This window comes from Bubalus bubalis, chromosome 15, assembly GCF_019923935.1.
Source record: "Bubalus bubalis isolate 160015118507 breed Murrah chromosome 15, NDDB_SH_1, whole genome shotgun sequence".
Taxonomy (NCBI): Eukaryota; Metazoa; Chordata; class Mammalia; order Artiodactyla; family Bovidae; genus Bubalus; species Bubalus bubalis.
In genome coordinates, this window is record NC_059171.1 from 77,243,726 (window position 1) to 77,266,080 (window position 22,355).

General features: G+C 41.1%; 1 long non-coding RNA gene across 1 annotated transcript in view; it reads right to left on the bottom strand.

Moving 5' to 3' along the window:
- Nucleotides 1-1,220: 1,220 nt before the first annotated feature.
- The window catches only part of LOC123464933, a 29,565-nt gene continuing 8,430 nt past the window's right edge, over nt 1,221-22,355 (bottom strand). Inside the window, exons 2-4 of the long non-coding RNA XR_006640024.1 lie at nt 3,957-4,047; nt 3,411-3,544; nt 1,221-1,549 (exon numbers count right to left, since the gene is read on the bottom strand). This is a non-coding gene — a long non-coding RNA (uncharacterized LOC123464933). The remainder of the gene's footprint in view (nt 1,550-3,410; nt 3,545-3,956; nt 4,048-22,355) is intronic.

Sequence of the window (22,355 nt, forward strand, 5' to 3'; positions counted from 1 at the left end):
GAAGGATTTCCCAATAACATCCACACCTTAGTTTTAGTTCTGTCACTTGGAGGCACAAGAATAAGCCTAATTTCCCTGACACTGTCACTCCTTCAAATGTCTGAAGTAAGTGAGAGTATGTACTAAACCATTTAACCATCTCCAAGAGGCATGCAACACCCTCCAAGTCTGGGCTGGGAGCAAAGGGGATGTGAGAGTACCAAGCAGAAGCAAGACTATTTTAGCATCACCTACTGGGAATCTTCCGTCCAGCACAGGAGCTCCTTTCTATACAGGGGCTTGAGTTCTAGAGGGCAGCAGGGATCCATGTTATGGAAGACCCAGTCTTCTTCTCCCTGTCTGCTTGAAACAAAGGCTCAGGCATGGCTAAACTTCTGTCAATTAACTGCCCCACCCTCTACTCAGTTTGGAAGGAGAAAGACAAATGAAAGAGAGCATAAGAGAAATTTCATGACAGAGTGGCAAACTCCAGTGTCAGCAGTGTCCCTGAGTTTGATGGAATTTATCCATCAAACTATTTTCCTTGGTTTCCTCAACACAAAGCTCTGGTCCATTGTCCCAGTCTGATTCTCCAGCCTTTCCATTGCTTCTCTATGATACGCTTCCAGAAATGTATTCCCTAAGTTAGCCAAGTTCATTTTTGTCGTATACAGTTAAAAACCCCACTTGGAATAGCTATAGAAATTATTTGTGTAGAATTACCATAAATTTTGAGGCTTTAGTCGATGTCTGGTGAACAGGCGCGATGTCAGTCATGAGTTTTGGTTGACCTTAGACATACGCAATGCAAACGTGGTCAGGATTGACTCTAGACCTTGTAAGACCATGTTTGCAGAGGCCTCTGCTGAATGAGCAAGAACAGACAAAACCCAACCCCTGCAGGGGCCGCAGTGGAAAAACAGGCAAGCAATGGTCACTTTCTATTACCACGCTGTGATCTAATGCTGATAGAGGATTGAAGAGAAGTTGAGAAGACAATAACTCCTAACAGTGAGAATTACATGAAGGGCCATTTTCTTTTTTCTGTCTGGGCTTTCAGAAAGTTCAGAATTGAATTTAAAGCTTCAAAAGACAGAAACTATATAAAACTACCTAACGGGGGATTTGACTTATTTATTTCCCAGTCTCTTGATGTTGTTTCCCATTTTGTATTCCTGCTGTAAGGGATTTTGGATGTCTTTTTGAGTTTAAGTCGTCTCTAATACTTGTTTTGAATGTGGGTGAAGTGCACATTGAAAATAAATGACTCATCTCCATTGAAAAGAAGAAAGCTTTCTGAACAAACATAGTGGCTAGTTGTGGAGAACAAGGATGTGGTTTCCTTCCTCAAGGAGCACACATTACCTTTGGGGCAGGGGTGGTGATCCATGAAGACAGTTCACCACCAGAAGCTTTGCGGTTTGAGGTTGATGGTCCAAGCTACTGGGAGAGGAAGCCCAGAGCAGCCTAAGGAGGGGAGTGATGGGATTCAGGGTGTGGCCTGCTGAGATGGCTTTGTGGCACCCAACACGACTAACATTTCAGTTGGATCTCCCGGTATTCAATTGGTCTTAAAGGAAAAAAGAGGAGAGTCCAGAGTTATTCGTGTAGTTCATGAGGCCCTCCATGAGGGGTTACGTGACAGGAACAAAGGCTCAGGGTAAGACCAGATCATTCAGGTGTCAAACATCTCACCACTCATCCCTTCACACAAAGCCCTTAGCTCAGTGACTGGCCATTTGGGGCCCTGCACAAGTGCTTGTAAAATTAAATGAGGCTGTGTTCAGAAGGCTGCGACACCATGACTCACAAGGGGCACCCCTGCTCTGGGTGGGAGTGATATTTGATGGTCTATAAGATTCCTGGTGGCTCAGATGAGAAAGAGCCCACCTGCGATGTGGGAGACCTGAGTTCGATCCCTGGGTTGGGAAGATCCCTTGGAGGAAGGCATGGCAACCCACTCCAGTATTCTTGCCTGGAGAATCCTATGGGCAGAGGAGCCTGGTGGGCTACAGTCCATGGGGTCACAGAGAGTCGGACAGGCCTGAGTGACTAAGCATACAAGATCATTAGTGACTTATACTTCAGGAGGGAAAAAATGAAGGAGGGAGGGAGAAGGAGGATGAGAAAGAGAACCCGGAGGGCAGCTTTGGGAAATGCAGCAAACTCTCCAGTGTTCCAAGAAGGAGAAAAATGGAGGAATGTGCTCTCAAAATAGGAGGAAGTTAAGAAGTAATTAGAGGAGAAAAAATAGAATAAACTCGCTGTTGACATTTAGCTATTTTGAGAATTATAAAGCTAATTTATGGTGATTGCTTCCAGAAGGATATGGAGGTCTTGATTGTTTCAACAACAGATCTACAAATATAATGAACATCAACGATGGGGAAGATACATGGTTGGGTCAGATACAATGGTGAGAAAGGAAACGGGAATTGTTGGGTGCCTTCTGTGTGTCAGGCATGTTATCACTTTAATCCTCAGAAAATCTTATAAGGAAGATGCAAGTATTAGCACTCTGAGCTCAGCTCAATGCTCAGTCATGTCCAAATCTGTGAATCTGTAGACTGTAGCCTGCCAGGCTCCTCTGTCCATGGGACTCTCCAGGCAAGAATACTGGAGTGGGTTGCCATTTCCACTTCCAGGGGATCTTCCCGATGCAGGAATTGAACCCGTGTCTCTTGCATCTCCTGTATTGGCAGGTAGATTCTTTACCATTGCACCACCTGGGAAACACTCTGTGGGGACAAAAATTGCTCAAGAGGAAATATGTGCAACAAAATATATAGCTATGAAGGTTGACTCTGCATAGATAAAATAAACACTTTTGTGGGTCAGAGGGTCTACATGGGATGGGCAGGGGGAGATGTGTCAAGATCTGTAGGTGGACGCTAGCTGACATGGGGGTCTATGAATGGTGTCATATGTAGCTTGGCCTTAATCTTTAGGGTATAGAGAGTCATTACAGAGTTTAAACCCTGGAGTGTAGTGATGGTTTTTAAAATTCTGAATGATTGATCATGCATCAAACTTAGGGTATATTAATATGAGGTGAGGCAAAAGGCAGAAAAAGCAGTTAGGAAGCAGCAGCAGTGATCCAGGCAAAAAAATAATAGAGGACAATGAAAGAGCAGTTGAGATCAGCAGCAGAGACTCAGGGACTTCCCTGGTGGTCCAGTGGGTAAAACACTGCACTCCCAATGCAGGAGGCCTATGTTTGATCCCCAGCCAGGGAACTAGATCCTACATGACACAGCTAAGAGTTCTCATGCTGCAACTGAAAGATCCCACTTGATACAACTGGAATCTGAATGCAATTTAGTAAATAATTTTTTTTTTTTAAGGGAGGCAAGACTCAATTCAAAAGATGGGAAAGTGACAATTAGTAGGGAAGGGGAGATTGCTTTAAACAAGGAGCTAGAGAAAGGCACCTCTTACTCTCTGCTTGGTTTCAAGTTTGAGTTTGAATTCTTGAATGGATGATGTCCTTGTGGAGTCAAAGCCTCTCAATGACTGGGCTTATGCCAGCTCCTCTCCTTATGTATCTGCATATCCAGGGATTCAACTGAAAAAAGGGTGGAAAATACTTGAAAAAAAAAATTCTGTGATATTCCAGAAAAAAACAGAACTTGAATTTGCCACTCATCTTCAACAGTTTACACAGCACTTACATTATATTTGGGCTTCCCTGGTGGCTCAGATAGTAAAGAGTCTGTCTGCAATGCAGGAGACACAGATCTGATCCCTGGGTTGGGAAGATCCCCTGGAGTAGGAAATGGCAACCCACTGCAGTATTCTTGCCTAGAGAATTCCATGGACAGAGAAGCCTGGCGGGCTACAGTCCATGGGGTTGCAAAGAGTCGGACACGACTGAGTGACTGCCTCTACAGTGCTACCTCCCCATGGGGGGCTCTGATTCCTCTGTTTTTGACCTAGCAGTTATGGCCACTCTCAAAATGGACAAATTCTTCTGATACCTTGACAATTGTTGGTGTGTTCAAATTTTGCGGTTTATTGTGCTGTTTATAAGCTGTGTCTTCTTGGACAAATTGTTGAACATCTCTGGACCTGCAGAGGATCATAAGGATTAAATGTACAAATACAAATTACCTGGAACATCATCTTATGTACAACAGAGACTCAATACTCCGTTATTAGTAACAAAAGTCCTGGTGCTGATCACACAGGTGATGCTAATTTCAGTTCAGCTCAGTTCAGTCACTCAGTCATGTCCGACTCTTTGCAACCCCAAGGATGCTAATTTAGGTAAAGTTAACTGCGCCTTGCTTCTCCTCCTGCCACAAATACTGCATTATTCTCTATAAAAGCACTTACCATTTTGTATGTATTAGAACTCTCCATTTTTATGGACTGCATTACATTATAAATCCCTTAAGAACTGCCATCTTGTATTATTCATTTATATCCCTGGTATAAGGTATGTCATCTGGCCTACAGAGGTTTAGCAAAATTACTCTTCTCACTCCCCTCTTTATCTTATTAATTCTTTAATTGGATGTAAAAACAGATGAGATTAGTTTGAAAGAAAAAAATGATGCTTCAACCATTTGAATAATTTTGTAGTATATGAATAAAATATGTTTAAGGCTAATCCCTGAGTTACATATTGGACAACGATTACAGGAACAATTTCACAATGTAAAGCCCATATTGTACATCTTCCTAATGGCAGAGATGCACTGAAATGAACTGCATGGCATTTTCCCCTTTTGGGGGTTTATTTAATTCTATCAATCTTATTTCCAGTTCATTTATGAAACCAACATGCCACACATGCCATACATTCAAAAACAAATTTAGTCTTCTGAATATTAATTAACATTGTTTCAAAGAGACAACCGCTGTTTATCATTGATTTAAATTAAATATTGAGGAGGAAATTAAAGAGATTTTTACTTCATTTATGCAGCAGCAACATTACAATTTATACAAATGAAGGCATAATTAAACAGTCTGCCATTAAATTACAATCTGCATCTCATGTAAGCAAACATATTAAAATTGAAAATGCTTGTCATGAATATAAAGCCAGCTTCCCTGAATAAGAACTCTTTTATTTTCCATAAAGGAAGGACTGTGGGTTTTGTGATATGACCATATTTATAGGTTGCTTTATTTTTAAGATATATAGTTGATAATAACAATTCTAATACTAATAATAGCTAATACTGTGGTAATCCCTTGTAAGCGTGTAACTCATGTCAACAAATTTGACAACTTAATTCAAGAGACTGGCATCAACATTGTGTTCTGAAGAGTGTCTTTTTTACTTTCACTTCTTTTTTGCTTGTTTCTTTGATTGATTGTTTTGTTTTGTTCTAGGGAGGGAGAAAGTCATTAAAAACAGCCACGGAGAGGAAGGAGGACACAGATGTTCCCTTTCACCCTGGATGTACCTGGGATGTAAAAGAAGGAAACAGCATCTACTTGAGATGCTGTGACAGAAAGTTCAACTCAGAGACAGCCCCATTACAGTTAGAACAAGAAGGTGAGGAGCCATTCTGCAAAGAGAAGACTCCAGGATAAGACTAGGTCTGGGTGTCACCTCATGGAAGGTATATACTCAGCTAAAGCACTAGTCTAGAGCATACAAATAGAATTAAATAGGATTATTTTGGATAATTTAGGTTAACAACATTTCCTGATACTAGCTTGATAATCCTGCATAAGTTACTTAACCTCCCTGAGTTTCCACTTGTTCATCTACCAAGGGAAGATAGTAATATTCACAATCCTTTCAAAACCCCCAAGGTGAATTTCACATGATAATAGTTGGTGATTGGTATCTACTAGATATTCAAAATGGACATTTATTAAATGGTTGAAAATTTAAAATAGAACTTAAAACAACTTGAAAGAAGTGTCACTCAGTTCAGTTGCTCAGTCCTGTCCAACTCTGCGACCCCATGAACCGCAGCACACCAGGCCTCCCTGTCCATCACCAACTGCCCAAGTTTACCCAAACTCATGTCCATTGAGTTGATGATGCCATCCAACCATCTCATTCCCTGTCGTCCCCTTCTCCTCCTGCCTTCAATCTTTCCCAGCATCAGGGTCTTTTCAAATGAGTCAGCTCTTCACATCAGGTGGCCAAAGTATTGGAGTTTCAGCTTCAACATCAGTCCTTCCAATGAACACCCAGGACTGATCTCCTTTCAGATGGACTGGTTGGATCTCCTTGCAGTCCAAGGGACTCTCAAGAGTCTTCTCCAACATTACACTTCAAAAGCATCAATTCTTCAGTGGTCAGATTTCTTTACAGTCCAACTCTCACATCCATACATGACCACTGGAAAAACCATAGCTTTGACTAGATGGACCTTTGTTGGCAAAGTAATGTCTCTGCTTTCTAAAATGCTGTCTAGGTTGGTGATAACCTTCCTTCCAATGAGCAAGTGTCTTTTAATTTCATGGCTGCAGTCATCACCTGCAGTGATTTTGGAGCCCAAAATATAAAGTCAGCCACTATTTCCACTGTTTCCCCATCTATTTGTCATCAAGTGATGGGACTGGATGCCATGATCTTAGTTTTCTGAATGTTGAACTTTAAGCCAACTTTTTCACTCTCCTCTTTCAAATTTTATCAAGAGGCTCTTTAGTTCTCCTTTGCTTTCTACCATAAGGGTGGTATCATCCGCTTATCTGAGGTTATTGACATTTCTCCCAGGAATCTTGATTCCAGCTTGTGCTTCATTCAGCCCAGCGTTTCTCATGATGTACTCTGAATATAAGTTAAATAAGCAGGTGACAGTATACAGCCTTGACGTACTCCTTTCCTGATTTGGAACAAGTCTGTTGTTCCATGTACAGTTCTAACTGTTGCTTCCTGACCTGCATACAGATTTCTCAAGAGGCAGGTCAGGTGGTCTGGTATTCCCATCCCTAGAAGAATTTTCCACAGTTTATTATGATCCAAACAGTCAAAGGCTTTGGCATATTCAATAAAGCAGAAGTAGGTGTTTTTCTGGAATCTCCTGCTTTTTCAATGATCCAGCAGATGTTGGCAATTTGATCTCTGGTTCCTCTGCCTTTTCTAAAGCCAGCTTCAACATCTGGAAGTTCATGGTTCATGTATTGCTGAAGCCTGGCTTGGAGAATTTTGAGCATTACTTTGCTAGTGTGTGAGATGAATGCAATTGTGCGGTAGTTTGGTAGTGCCTCTCAACCATGAATCAACTAATAGCTATAAGTGGAAAGAATGATATCTCAAGAAATTTCACATTAGTCACCCTACTCATGTCCATCCTCACCCCTGCTCCTGCCTCCTTGATATCAAGCAGTATGGTTTGCAATCAGAATGGTCCCTAATAATTTATATCCCTTCTAAGGCTGCAATGGGCTTCCCATGTGGCTCAATGGTGAAGAATCCACCTGCAATGCAGGGGATGAGGGTTCGATCCCTGGTTTGGGAAGGGATCCCCTGGAGAAGGAAATGGCAACTCACTCCAGTATTCTTGCCTGGAGAATTCCATGGAGGAGCCTGGTTGGCTACAGTTCATGGGGTTGCAGAGTTGAACACAACTTAGCAACTGAGCACACAAGCAAAGATGCAGTATCTGTGTATACTGACCAAGATAAAGACATATGAAACAGTTTGAAAAAATAAGCAAAAGTTTACATACAGCAATTTTAGGGATCACCAGATGGTAATTGCAAATGATTGATGTGATGCGAAATGTGTTGATCTGACCAAACAAAATCACATATTGGGAAAATATGCTTAACTAAAGAAGGAATTCAATGCTGAGGACACATATTGGAGAAGGATATGCAATGTGTTACAGGCTGGGTCTGCTAAGTTGACAATGAAACACAACTTCTTCAGTTGCAGTGGGTTGGGCTGCCGATTCTCTCTTCAGGCGAGTCAAGGTAAAGAGTGTTTACCAATGGCAGCTCCGTTTTAAGCCCTCCTGAAACACGCCTCCACAAATTAACTAGTTACCCTTCCTTTAAAAGGATTTTCCTTTTGAAAGCAGCCTCAAGTTATCTCCCCCTCCTTTCCAATAACTCAGGTCATCATTCCATATATCATCATCCAAGGGTCCCAGCTGGAACTTTGTTGAATTCTGGGGAGGTGACAGTGACCAGACAGTCTGGCTGCTCGGACCCCACTACTCACTCTTGCTGATAGGGCTCATCTGTTTTTGTGTCAAATTGTTTGTTTGTTTTTTCCTTGCAATACTGGTGGTTATGTTCTGTGTCTTGCTACCTATTTTTCTGGTTACTCAGCACCTCTTCAGTGCTATTGGCCATGCAGACAGAACACCCTCACCATGACCTCCTCCAGAAATTCTCACTCTCCTTCAGTCCCTGGTCTACATGGCTGCCGTGAAAGGAACCACAGGAGAAAACCCCCAGTGGCCTTGCCGCCCCTCCACTCTCTACACATGATGACCCAAGAATGATTGGTCCTCATCCAACCAATCAGAAATGAGGACTGGAAGACTTCAGCCAATCCAGTGCTCTCTTGAGTGGATTTATTATTAATAGCAGTTGGTGACTGACTGGAAGCTACTTTCTCCCATGCTGACTGGAAGGAAATGGCAGAGGATCTGCTGATCTGAGAGAAAAGACTCCTGAGGGAGACTTTACCTTGGTTCGTGTGGCAAACTCAGCTACAATCCTGCATTTGGGTCTTGTGAAGCATCATTTTATGCTTGGAATCTATACCCTATATTTCTTAAACAAAATGAAGTGGGTTACTAAAGCACAAACACAAGAAATATGAACATATACACTCACCAAATCCAACTTAACAGGAGTACACACTGGTTATTTAAAATAACCAACAAGGACCTAGTGTATAGCACAGGGAACTCTGCCCAATATTCTCGAATAATAAATGGGAAAAAATTGAAAATAATAGAAAAAATTTGTCAATCCTTTAGAGAAATAGCCCAATTTTTTCTCTTCCCAGGTGCCAGAATTTGGATAGAGAAATTTGGCAAACATAACTTGAGACTAAAATCTTTCATGTTCACTGACCAGTCAAGATGTGTTTCTATTTAGAAATCTATCTCATGCATTTTGTAGAATAATAAAACAATGGAAGTGTTACTGATAGAACAACCTACATCAACTGAAAGGAATCATGGTCCAAGAATCCTCTCTGTGAGCTCCAGATCCTTGCATTGTCTTAGCAATGGATATGTGAAGATGAGTAGAGATTTTCAGCCAGAAGCACTTAGCATACCACTTATTTACCTCCTAGTAGGTTCTAGTAGACCCTAATACATGTGCAGGTGTGTGCTCAGTCAAGTCCAACTCTTTGCAACCCCATGGAGCCCACTAAGCCCCTCTGTCTATGGGATTACCCCAGCAAGAATATTGAGATGGTTGCCATTTCCTACTGCAGTGGGTCTTCCTGACCCAGGGACTGAACCTGAGTCCCCTGAGGCTCCTACGTTGGCAGGTGGATGCCCAAGACTCTAATAGGACACTCTGAATTGCTTCATCCTTCTCCATTCATATCTCTACTCCCTTGTTTCCAGTAGGACTTAAATTTATTACCATTATTTTCTTTGTTTTTTTTTTTTAATTGAAATATACTTGGTTTACAATGTTGTGATAGTTCCTGATAGTTGTGTTTTGACTCAGCTCTGTTTAGTTTGTTCTAGCTTTGCTAAGGCTCAACCACACTTCTTCCATCTGACATATTCTATTCTCTCATGCCAGCCCCATCTCATTTTTTTTCTTGTACTCATATCAATACCACCAGCTGGCCAACTGGAAATGAATCTTATTAAGAAGCAAAATTACCCTAATATCCAGGCCTCCTCCTCCTTAGTCTAGAGCCCTGTCCTTGACACCTTGTTTCTTGATAATCTGTCCTCATGACTTTTCCTTCCCATAATTGGAAGCCATTTCATATTCTTTGATGTCTAACCTTGACACAGACTTTGCAATAATCATTTAAACATTTTCTTCAGAAAAAAAAAATTCAATTGCATGCAAACCCAGCTGTAAAATGGGTAATAGGGTGGGTCTTCCTAACTGATGCTGTGGATTGCATTGCTTCTCTAGACATTTGGTGAAATCAGTAATTACCTTCCAGGAGTTAGGTCCCTGGAAGCTGCTTTCTTTATTGCTTCCTCTCATTTCTCTCCACACTAACAGTGACTGCAAATGGCTCCAGATCTGGCTGGGATCCCTCCTGATATAATCAGTGGTTACAAAGAAAAATCATTAGCATGATGCAAAATTAATTAGAAAAGTCGGTTGCAATTTATAAATACACATTTGTGGTTAAATCAATCTGAAGATTTGTATTTAGCCTGGTGCCCCTCAGGGTGGATAATGCTTGCAGCACAACCAAACAAGAGACCTAATCAGATTGGCCCTGCCATAAATGGAAGCCATTAATTTGGCCCTAATTGGGATCTGAGAAGTTATTAAAGCATATTTTTGGAGTTTGTTCAAATTAATTATTGTGAAGCAAATGAATTTATAGGCAATCTACTTTCTCAAAAATATATTCCATCAAACCAGCTGTACCTTTGTTCTAACAAACAAATATTACATGAATAGAACAAATATAATGAGCTAACAGAGATGGAAAGTTAGGGGAAAGACCTAGCTTTAGAGGCTTCAAAGGTCATAAAACAAAACAGATGTTTTTGTACCCAAGATTTCAGAAAACATCTTGTTAATCATTCTATTGTATTTCCATGAGTAGAAACAAGTTTACTGCAAAAGGAAGAAATTACCCTGCATACAGATGCTCCCAGGACACACAGGTTTATTTTCTGAATCCTGACTTCCCCTTAACACAGTAACCTATGTTGTGCTTAGTCACTCAGTCCGACTCTGTGCGATCCCATGGACTGTAACCTGCCAGGCTCCTCTGTCCATGGGATTCTCCAGGTGAGAATACTGGAGTGGGTAGCTGTTCCCTCCTCCAGGGGATCTTCCCAACACAGGGATCCAACCCAGGTCCCCTGCATCACAGGTGGATTCTTTACCGTCTGAGCCACCAGGGAAGGGAGCTTTAATTTCTCAGGCCGCTATGGAAATGGCTTGATGGGTTAGAACACTCTACCTCCAAGTTAAAAGATTCAAGGTAGAATCAATTTGGGGGAAAAGAAAATAGAGTTATATTAGAATTAGAACGTTTCATGAGAGAAGAATCTAGGCATTTTATTATTTACTTTCCTAGATGACTCAGTGGTAGACAATCTGCCTGCCAAGGCAGGAGACATGGATTCGATCCCTGAGTCAGGAAGATCCCCTGGAGAAGGAAATGGCAACCCACTCCAGTATTCGTGTCTGGAAATCCCATGGACAGAGGAGCCTGACAGGCTACAGTCCATGGGGTCACAATCAGACATGACTGAGCATGCACACAATTCTTCCTCTAAATCATATATACTGAGTTGAAATTAGGATTTGTAACAAATGAGATACATCATTACCTTAATAAGAATTTCTGTTTTGACTGAAGCCACCTATGAAAATGTGACACTTTGAAGTCCTCTCTAACCCAGGTAACCACACTATAAGACTCCTGACTCTTCAAAATCAGCAGCCTTGACACTCTGGGCATCAATGACTTGATGTATAGAATGATATTAGGAATCAGTATCAAATCATCAATTTTAACTAGGAATGTTGAATTTCTAAGGTGATGTAACTATTACATACTCTATCCATTAGCTCTACACATGCTGATACAGTAGAGGATAATCTATATCTAGTGGTTTAAGTAACAGGTTGTGTACATTTTTTATGTACATATGTCTGTTTCCCAAAACTCATCCAAATACATTTTGTGAAATAGATACATTTTCTATTTTATATGCAGAATTCTATTCATATAAAGATCAGCAAACACTTCTCATGATCCTCTGGTTTCTTTTTTTTTTTTTCCCCCATCTTTCTCTTCCTGGTACACTTCCCCTTATAACACAAGCTTTGCCATGGGGTGATTTCAACAGCTAGAAGCCTTTTCATAAGCATATTATAAGTATCAGATAATCACATTCCCAGCCACACCCTCCCCAGCTCAGTGAAATAAAAAGGAAAGAAAATTAAACATGAAGCATCATGCATCATAATATAAATGTCATGTTACAAACTATACAAGAATGATTTCTAAATAAATAAAATTTTCTTGACTCTGAAAGGATTTGAGATTACATGTAAACCCAGCCAATATTTGCTAAATCAAGTAATAAATAAGTAAACATAAACCATGTTACTGAAGGGTGCTGTGCACAGCTGAGTTTGGGTAGATCCTGGGAACACAACTCAAAATCTTCTTATTAGAAGAGTAAGGATTCTAGGTGTGAGTGGCTTCCTGACAAAAATGAGATACCCGGTCTGAAGCCTCATCCCCTCAAAATATGTTACTATTGCTGCCTTCCCCTTCATTTGACTTCCAAAACAAGGATGGGGAACATTCAAAAGCAAGCATGAGTAATGGGAAAAATAAGAAAAGAAAAAACTACACTGAGTCACTTTTTCTAACTGTAGTGTAATTGCTCTACAATGTTTGTTAGTGAGAATGAGCCACGTGTATACATATACACCTCCCCCCATCCCCACCCCACCTCACCATCTAGATCATCGCAGAGCACTGAGACATTGAGCCCTTTAAGACCAGGGATTCCTGACCAACAGCAGATCAGATGAAAGCAGCCTTCTTTCTGGAGTGGCAGGAAGATGACGCCCCAGCCTCTATGTTGCTCATGTAATTTATTTAATAGGTACACCTGCTCCTGCCAGCTGTGAAACATTTGGTAAGGTGACCTGAGGCTCATTTCAACCGCCTGGTGTTACCTGAACGGCACACACACAGGGAGGGAGAAAGTCAGATGTAAGATGGAGACATTCTGGCATCTTTGAAGTGGCAGCGGTTGCTATGGAAACCCTGCTGGAAGGTGCATTGGAGACAGTCTGTCTCCCAAATTCAAAGGACATGCTTCTGAGTTAGGTGTCGGGTGGGGAAGGGGCTGGACAGGGATCCTAGCCTCTTAACGTCTGTGTTAGGAATCTTAATAACTAATAACAAGGGAGGAGAGGGTGTTGCCATGAGTGAAGCTCCAACAAAGAAGAAAACTCAATACAGCACTGGAAAGAGAAACCCAAAGTGCACCCAGAACATGAAATAAGTTTACATGTGGGTGATAATATGCAATTTCACCGAATTCATCATTGGTTGACAAATTTTTTGAGATGTTGGCTCTGTGTCAGGGGCTAGACCTAGACCTGGGGAGTCAGCAGTAAAGATAGAATTCCTGCCCTCAGCAAGACAACTGGGATTAAAACCCCAATGAATGAGGCGGTCCTAAGATGGTGGAAGAATAGGACGGGGAGACCACTTTCTCCCTCACAAATTCATCAAAAGAACATTTGAATGCTGAGTAAATTCCACAAAACAACTTCTGAATGCTGGCAGAGGACATCAGGCACCCAGAAAAGCAGCCCACTGTCTTCGAAAGGAAGTAGGAAAAATATAAGAAATAAAAAGAGAGACAAAAGAGGTAGGGATGGAGATTCCTCCTGGGAAGGGAGTCTTAAAAAAGAGAGAACTTTCCAAACACCAGTAAACACTCACTGGCAAGTCTGTGGCAAGCCTTGGAACCACAGAGGGCAACATAACCGGGAGGAAAAATAAATAAGTAATTAAAACCCACAGATTATGTGCCCAACAGTAGCTCCCAGTGGAGAAGCAGCGCAGACACCTGCATCTGCCACTAGCAAGCGGGGGCTGGGCAGGGAGGCGCGGGCTGCATTGCTTAGAGTAAGGACCGGGCCTGAATGCCCTCAGGGCAATCCGAGGGACCTAACTTGAGATAGCAAACCAGACTGTGGGATAGCTATCGTGCGAAAAGCCCTAACCTAAGACACCACCAGGCCTGCTCACAGAACAAAGGACTGAGCAGAGCTAGCCGGCTGCAGACCGATCCATCCCCTTTCAGTGACAGGCCGGCGAGGGCAGCCAGAGCCGGAAGGGGGCAATCACAGCCCCAGAGTGGCAGCATCTTACCAAACTGCAAGCAGGCTTCGTTGCTAACCAAGACTTCTTGGGATTCTGGACGGTCAACATCCACCTGAGAAGGTGCGCCGGTTGTACACCCAGAAAACCGACCGGCAGGGACAAGGGAGGCGATAAGTCGCAGCGACCGTGCTCGCCAAACACCTGGTCACCTGAGCTGCTCGGACCTGGGAAGGGCACAAAACGCAGGCCCAACCGAGTCTGCGCCTCTGAGGACTACCCAAGTATCTGAACCTGAGTGGCTTAGACCTGGGAGGTGCATGTAACCCAGTGCCGGACTCAGACAGTTCCCGACAGAGCAACCTAGAGCCTAAGTAGTGTAGACAGGGAAAGCATGCATGCCATGAGCAGGGGCAGGCCCAGTGTGGCTGAGATACCGCGAGCACACGCCAGTGTTATTTGTTTGCAGCGTCCCTCCCTCCCCACAGCACGACTGAACAAGTGAGCCTAAAAAAGTGTCCACCACCGCCCCCTTGTGGCAGGGTGGAAATTAGACACTGAAGAGACCAGCAAACAGAAGAAGCTAAACCAGAGGGAACTGCCTTGGAAGTGACAGGTGCAATAGATTAAAACCCTGTAGTTAGTACCAACTACATAGGAAAAGGCCTATAGATCTTGAGAAATATAAGCCAGTCAAGGAACTATCTGAAAATGAACTGACCCCACACTGCCCACAACACCAGAGAAAGTCCTAGATATATTTTTACGATTATCATTCTTTAATTTAAAAAAATTTTACTTTTAAGTCCTCTATTACTCCTTTTTCATTTTTATAACCTACTATTACTTTGCAAAAAAAAAAAAAGACACTATTTGTTAAAGCAAACTTCATATATATTTTTTATAATTTTTGTGACTTTTTTTCTTTAATACTGTATTTTTGAGAATCCAACCTCTACTCTAGATTTTTAATCTTTGCCTTTTGGTATTTGTTGTCAATTTTGTATGTTTAAGAACCCAATCTTCAGTACCCATTTTTACTTGGGAGAGAGATTACTAGCTTGACTGCTCTCTCCCACTTTGGAGAGCTTTTTCTCCACCAGGTCGCCTCTATCTCCTCCCTCCCCCTTCTCTTCTCTACCCAACTCTGTGAATCTCTTTGTGTGTTCTGGACGGTGGAAAACACTTAGGGAACTGATTAGTGGCTGGATCTGTCTGCCTCCTTTTGATTCCCCACTTTGTCCTCCTGGTCACCTCTCTCTCCTTCCTCCCTCTTCTCTTCTCTGTATAACTCCATGAACATCTCTGAGTGGTCCAGACTGTGGAGCGCACATAAGGAAGTGATTATTGGCTAGCTTGCTGTCTCCTCTTTTGATTCCCCTTCTTCTCCTCCTGGTCACCTCTATCTCCCTCCTCCCTATTCTCTTCTCCATCTAGCTTGGTGAACCTCTCTGGGTGTCTCTCACTGTGGAGAAGCTTTTCATCTTTAATCTAGATGTTTTATCATCGGTGCTGTACAGATAGAGAAGTCTTGAGGCTACTCTAAGAATAAGACTGAAAACCAGAGGCAGGAGGCTTAAGTACAAATCCTGAGAACACCAGAGAACTCCTGACTCCAGGGAACATTAATTGATAGGAGCTTATCAAAGGCCTCCATACCTACACTGAAACCAAGCACCACCCAAGGGCAAACAAGTTCCAGAGCAAGACATACCACGCAAATTCTCCAGCAACACAGGAACATAGCCCTGAGCTTCAATATACAGGCTGCCCAAAGTTACTCCAAACCCACTGACATCTCATAACTCATTACTGGACACTTCATTGCACTCCACAGAGAAGAAATCCAGCTCCACTCACCAGAACACCGACACAAGCTTCCCTAACCAGGAAATCTTGACAAGCCACCTGTCCAACCCCACCCACAGTGAGGAAACTCCACAGTAAAGAGAACTCCACAAACTGCCAGAATATGGAAAGGCCACCCCAAACACAGCAATGTAAACAAGGTGAAGAGGCAGAGAAATACCAGCAGGTAAAGGAACAGGATAAATGCCCACAAAATCAAACAAAAGAGGAAGAGATAGGGAATCTACCTGATAAAGAATTCCAAATAATGATAATGAAAATGATCCAAAATCTTGAAAACAAAATGGAGATACAGATAAAGAGCCTGGAGACAAGGACTCAGAAGATGCAAGAAAGGTTTAACAAGGACCTAGAAGAAATAAAAAAGAGTCAATATATAATGAATGATGCAATAAATGAGATCAAAGGCACTCTGGAGGGAACCAACAGTAGAATAGCAGAGGCAGAAGATAGAATAAGTGAGGTAGAAGATAGAATGGTAGAAATAAATGAAACAGAGAGGAAAAAAGAAAAACAAATTAAAAGAAATGAGGACAATCTCAGGGACCTCTGGGACAATGTTAAATGCCCCAACATTCCAATCAAAGAGTCCCAGAAGAAGACAAAAAGAAAGACCATGAGAAAAGACTTGAGGAGATAATAGTTTAAAACTTCCATAAAATGGGGAAGGAAATAATCACCCAAGTCCAAGAAACCCAGAGAGTCCCAAACAGGATAAACCCAAGGCAAAACACCCAAGACACATATTAATCAAATTAACAAAGATCAAACACAAAGAACAAATATTAAAAGCAGCAAGGGGAAAACAACAAATAATACACAAGGGGATTCCCATAAGGATAACAGTTGATCTTTCAATAGAAACTCTTCAGGCCAGGAAGGAATGGCAGGTCATACTTAAAGTGATGAAAGAAAATAACCTACAGCCAGCAAGGATCCTGTACCCAGCAGCAAGGATCTCATTCAAATATGAAGGAGAAATCAAAAGCTTTGCAGACAAGCAAAAGCTGAGAGAATTCAGCACCACCAAACCAGCTCTCCAACAAATGCTAAAGGATCTTCTCTAGACAGGAAACACAGAAAGGGTGTATAACCTCGAACCCAAAACAATAAAGTAAATGGCAACGGGATCATACTTATGAATAATTACCTTAAATGTAAATGTGCCGAATGCCCCAAACAAAAGACAAAGACTGGCTGAATGGATACAAAAACGAGACCCCTATATATGTTGTCTACATGAGACCCACCTCGAAACAAGGGACACATAAGACTGAAAGTGAAGGGCTGGAAAAAGATATTCCACACAAATAGAGACCAAAAGAAAGCAGGAGTAGCAATACTCATATCAGATAAAATAGACTTTAAAACAAAGGCTGTGAAAAGAGACAAAGAAGGACACTACATAATGATCAAAGGATTAATCCAAGAAGAAGATATAACAATCATAAACATATATGCATCCAACATAGGAGCACCACAATATGTAAGACAAATGCTAACAAGTATGAAAGGAGAAATTAACAATAAAACAATAATAGTGGGAGACTTTAATACCCCACTCACACCTATGGATAGATCAACTAAACAGAAAATTAACAAGGAAACACAAACTTTAAATGATACAATAGACTATTTAGACCTAATTGATATCTATAGGACATATCACCCCAAAACAATGAATTTCACCTTTTCCTCAAGCACACACGGAACCTTCTCCAGGATAGATCACATCCTGGGCCATAAATCTAGCCTTGGTAAATTCAAAAAAAAATTGAAATTATTTCAAGCATCTTTTCTGATTACTATGCAGTAAGATTAGATCTCAATTACAGGAGGGAATCTAGTAAAAATTCCAAAATATGGAGGGTGAACAACACACTGCTGAATAACCAACCGATCTCAGAAGAAATCAAAAAAGAAATCAAAATATGCATAGAAAGAATGAAAATGAAAACACGACAACCCAAAACCTATGGGACACTGTAAAAGCAGTGCTAAGGGGAAGGTTCATAGCAATACAGGCACACCTCAAGAAACAAGAAAAAAGTCAAATAAATAACCTAACTCTACACCTAGAGACACTAGAAAAGGAAGAAATAAAGAACCCCAGGGTTAGTAGAAGGGAAGAAATCTTAAAAATTAGGGCAGAAATAAATGCAAAAGAAACAAAAGAGACCATAGCAAAAAGCAACACAGCCAAAAGCTGATTCTTTGAGAGGATAAAAAAAATTGACAAACCATTAGCCAGACTCATCAAGAAATAAAGGGAGAAAAATCAAATCAATAAAATGAGAAATGAAAATGGAGAGATCACAACAGACAACACAGAAATACAAAGGATCATAAGAGACTACTATCAGCAATTATATGCCAATAAAATGGACAACGTGGAAGAAATGGACAAATTCTTATAAAAGTACAACTTTCCAAAACTGAACCAGGAAGAAATAGAAAATCTTAACAGACCCATCACAAGCATGGAAATTGAAACTGTAATCAAAAATCTTCCAGCAAACAAAAACCCAGGTCCAGACAGCTTCACAGCTGGATTTTACCAAAAATTTAGAGAAGAGCTAACACCTATCCTACTCAAACTCTTCCAGAAAATCACAGAGGAAGGTAAACTTCCAAACTCATTCTATGAGGCCACCATCACCCTAATACCAAAACCTGACAAAGATGCCACAAAAAAAGAAAACTATAGGCCAATATCACTGATGAACATAGATGCAAAAACCCTGAATAAAATTCTAGCAATCAGAATCCAACAACACATTAAAAAGATCATACACCATGACCAAGTGGACTTTATCCCAGGGATACAAGGATTCTTCAATATCTGCAAATCAATCAATGTAATACACCACATGAACAACCTGAAAAATAAAAACCATATGATTATCTCAATAGATGCAGAGAAAGCCTTGACAAAATTCAACAATCATTTATGATGAAAACCCTCCAGAAACCAGGAATAGAAGGAACATACCTCAACATAATAAAAGCTATATCTGACAAACCCACAGCAAACATTATCCTCAATGGTGAAAAATTGGAAGCATTTCCCCTTAAGTCAGGAACCAGACAAGGGTGCCCACTCTCACCACTACTATTCAACATAGTTTTGGAAGTTTTGGCCACAGCAATCAGAGCAGAAAAAGAAAAAAAAGGAATCCAAATTCGAAAAGAAGAAATAAAACTCTCACTGTTCGCAGATGACATGATCCTCTACATAGAAAACCCTAAAGACTCCACCAGAAAATTACTAGAGCTAATCAATGACTATAGTAAAATGGCAGGATATAAAATCAACACACAGAAATCCCTTGCATTCCTATACACTAATAATGAGAAAATAGAAAGACAAATTAAGGAAACAATTCCATTCACCATTGCAATGAAAAGAATAAAATACTTAGGAATATATTCACCTAAAGAAACAAAAGACCTATATACAGAAAACTATAAAACACTGGTGAAAGAAATCAAAGAGGACACCAATAGATGGAGAAATACACCGTGTTCATGGATCGGAAGATTCAATATCGTGAAAGTAAGTATACTACCCAAAGCAATCTATAGATTCAATGCACTCCCTATCAAGCTACCAATGGTATTTTTCACAGAGCTAGAACAAATAATTTCACAATTTGTATGGAAATCGAATAGCCAAAGCAATCTTGAGAAAGAACAATGGAACTGGAGGAATCAACCTGCCTGACTTCAGGCTCTACTACAAAGCCACAGTCATCAAGACAGTATGGTACTGGCACAAAGACAGAAATATAGATCAATGGAACAAAATAGAAAGCCCAGAGATAAATCCATGCACCTATGGACACCTTATCTTTGATACAATGGAGAAAAGACAATCTCTTTAACAAGTGGTGCTGAGAAAACTGGTCAACCACTTGTAAAAGAATGAAAGTAGAACACTTTCTAACACCATACACAAAAATAAACTCAAAGTGGATTAAAGATCTAAACGTAAGACCAGAAACTATAAAACTCCTAGAGGAGAACATAGGCAAAATACTCTCCAACATAAATCACAGCAGGATCCTCTATGACCCACCTCCCAGAATACTGGAAATAAAAGCAAAAATAGACAAATGGGACCTAATTAAAATTAAAAGCTTCTGCACAACAAAGGAAACTATAAGCAAGGTGAAAAGACAGCCTTCAGAATGGGAGAAAATAATAGCAAATGAAGCAACCAACAAACAACTAATCTCAAAAATATACAAGCAACTCCTGAAGCTCAATTCCAGAAAAATAAAAGACCCAATCAAAAAATGGGCCAAAGAACTAAATAGACATTTCTCCAAAGAAGACATACAGATGGCTAACAAACACATGAAAAGATGCTCAATATCACTCATTATCAGAGAAATGAAAATCAAACCACAATGAGGTACCATTTCACATCAGTCAGAATGGCTGCTATCCAAAAGTCTACAAGCAATAAATTCTGGAGAGGGTGTGGAGAAAAGGGAACCCTCTTACACTGTTGGTGGGAATGCAAACTAGTACAGCCATTATGGAGAACAGTGTGGAGATTCCTTTAAAAACTGGAAATAGAAGTGCCATACGACCCAGCAATCCCACTGCTGGGCATACACACCGAAGAAACCAGAATTGAAAGAGACACGTGTACCGCAATGTTCATCGCAGCACTGTTTATAATAGCCAGAACATGGAAGCAACCTAGATGTCCATCAGCAGATGAATGGATAAGAAAGCTGTGGCACATATACACAATGGAGTATTACTCAGCCATTAAAAAGAATACATTTGAATCAGTTCTAATGAGGTGGATGAAACTGGAGCCTATTATACAGAGTGAAGTAAGCCAGAAAGAAGAACACCAATACAGTATACTAACACATATATATGGAATTTAGAAAGATGGTAACAATAACCCTGTATGTGAGACAGCAAAAGAGACACTGATGTATAGAACAGTCTTTTGGACTCTGTGGGAGAGGGAGAGGGTGGGATGATTTGGGAGAATGGCATTGAAACATGTATATTATCACATGTGGAATGAATCTCCAGTCCAGGTTCAATGCATGATACAGGGTGCTCTGGGCTGGTGCACTGGGATGACCCAGAGGGATGGTACAGGGAGGGAGGAGGGAGGGGGGTTTGGGATGGGGAACACGTGTATACCCGTGGCAGATTCATGCTGATGTATAGCAAAACCAATATAATATTGTAAAGTAATTAGCCTCCAAGTAAAATAAATAAATTTATATTCTTAAAAAGCCAATGAAAATTAAGAGTGAGAAGGCTGATGACTTGGGTAGTACAGGTGTCATGGATGAAACTTATTCCACTATATGCTGGGGAGTGGGTGGGGACAGGAGGCATCTATCAAAGGAGAATTCCTAAAAGTGGGAATTTTTTTATAGCGGGAATTATATAGTGGGAATTATTATAGCACTAATAATGCGATTGTTCTGACACTCATCCATGCAACTTTAAAAGTTTGGGACAAATTATTTGTCAAATAATGTTATGGAATTCAGTGAAATACATAGTGCTTGATATACAATAACTGTTTCATGTATGTTAGTTTTCATTTGTTCCCTAATTATAACCACTGCTCACTGAGAACTTAGTATGGATTAGGCAGTGAGCTAAGTGATTTTTTTTTTCTGTGAAGACTACTCAATGAATTGCCACCGTAACAATTGTATTCTATGAGCACTATTATTACCTCCACTGTGCAGTGAAGGCAATTCAGACACAGGCAGATAGAGTCAAGATCACAAAGCTCATATGCAGAAAATCCCACAGTCAAACCCAGACTGTCTGTATCACTCCATTCTTAACAAACATACTCTACAGCCATAACCTCCACGGTAATAATGGACAGCTCCATAGGACTTACGGTGTAGCAGACAGGGTACTAGCTCTTTCACTTACATCCTATTTAATTTTCACACAACAACACAATAGGTGTTATCATCTCCATGTAGCAGATGAGGAAAAGGAGGCGTCAGAGCTTAAATAATTCACCCAAGATCATGCAGCTAATCGGTGATAGAGATCAATTTGGACCCAGGCAGGCTGATCTAGACTCTACACGCTTAACCACACATCTAGGTCAGCAGTGGAGGCTTCTCTGCAGTGGAGGCTGATGTGAAGAAGGAAACGGGAAGCGCTCTCAGGATAAATACACATCAAGGACTCAAAGAAGCAAGGTTGGGTGAAAGGAAATGTCCAGCTGAGATTTACTCACCAAAAAACCTCAGCAGATACCCTGGGGAGCTTGGGAGCTGGGATCCCTCTTCCAAGTCATCCCAAGTTGAGAAAAGGAAACCTAAGGATCCATCGTTGGTGGTTTAGTCACTGCGTCATGTCTGTCTTTGTGACACCATGGACTGGAGCCCTCTAGGCTCCTCTGTACTGGGATTTATTGTACTGAATGGTCAGTCCCTGAGTGCAAGCTCTCTAAAGAAGACACAGCCTGACTCAGTGCCCTTCAGCTGAGGCCATGCCCAGGAAGCCTTCAGCTGAGAGAGGGTTCTGTTCAGTCCAG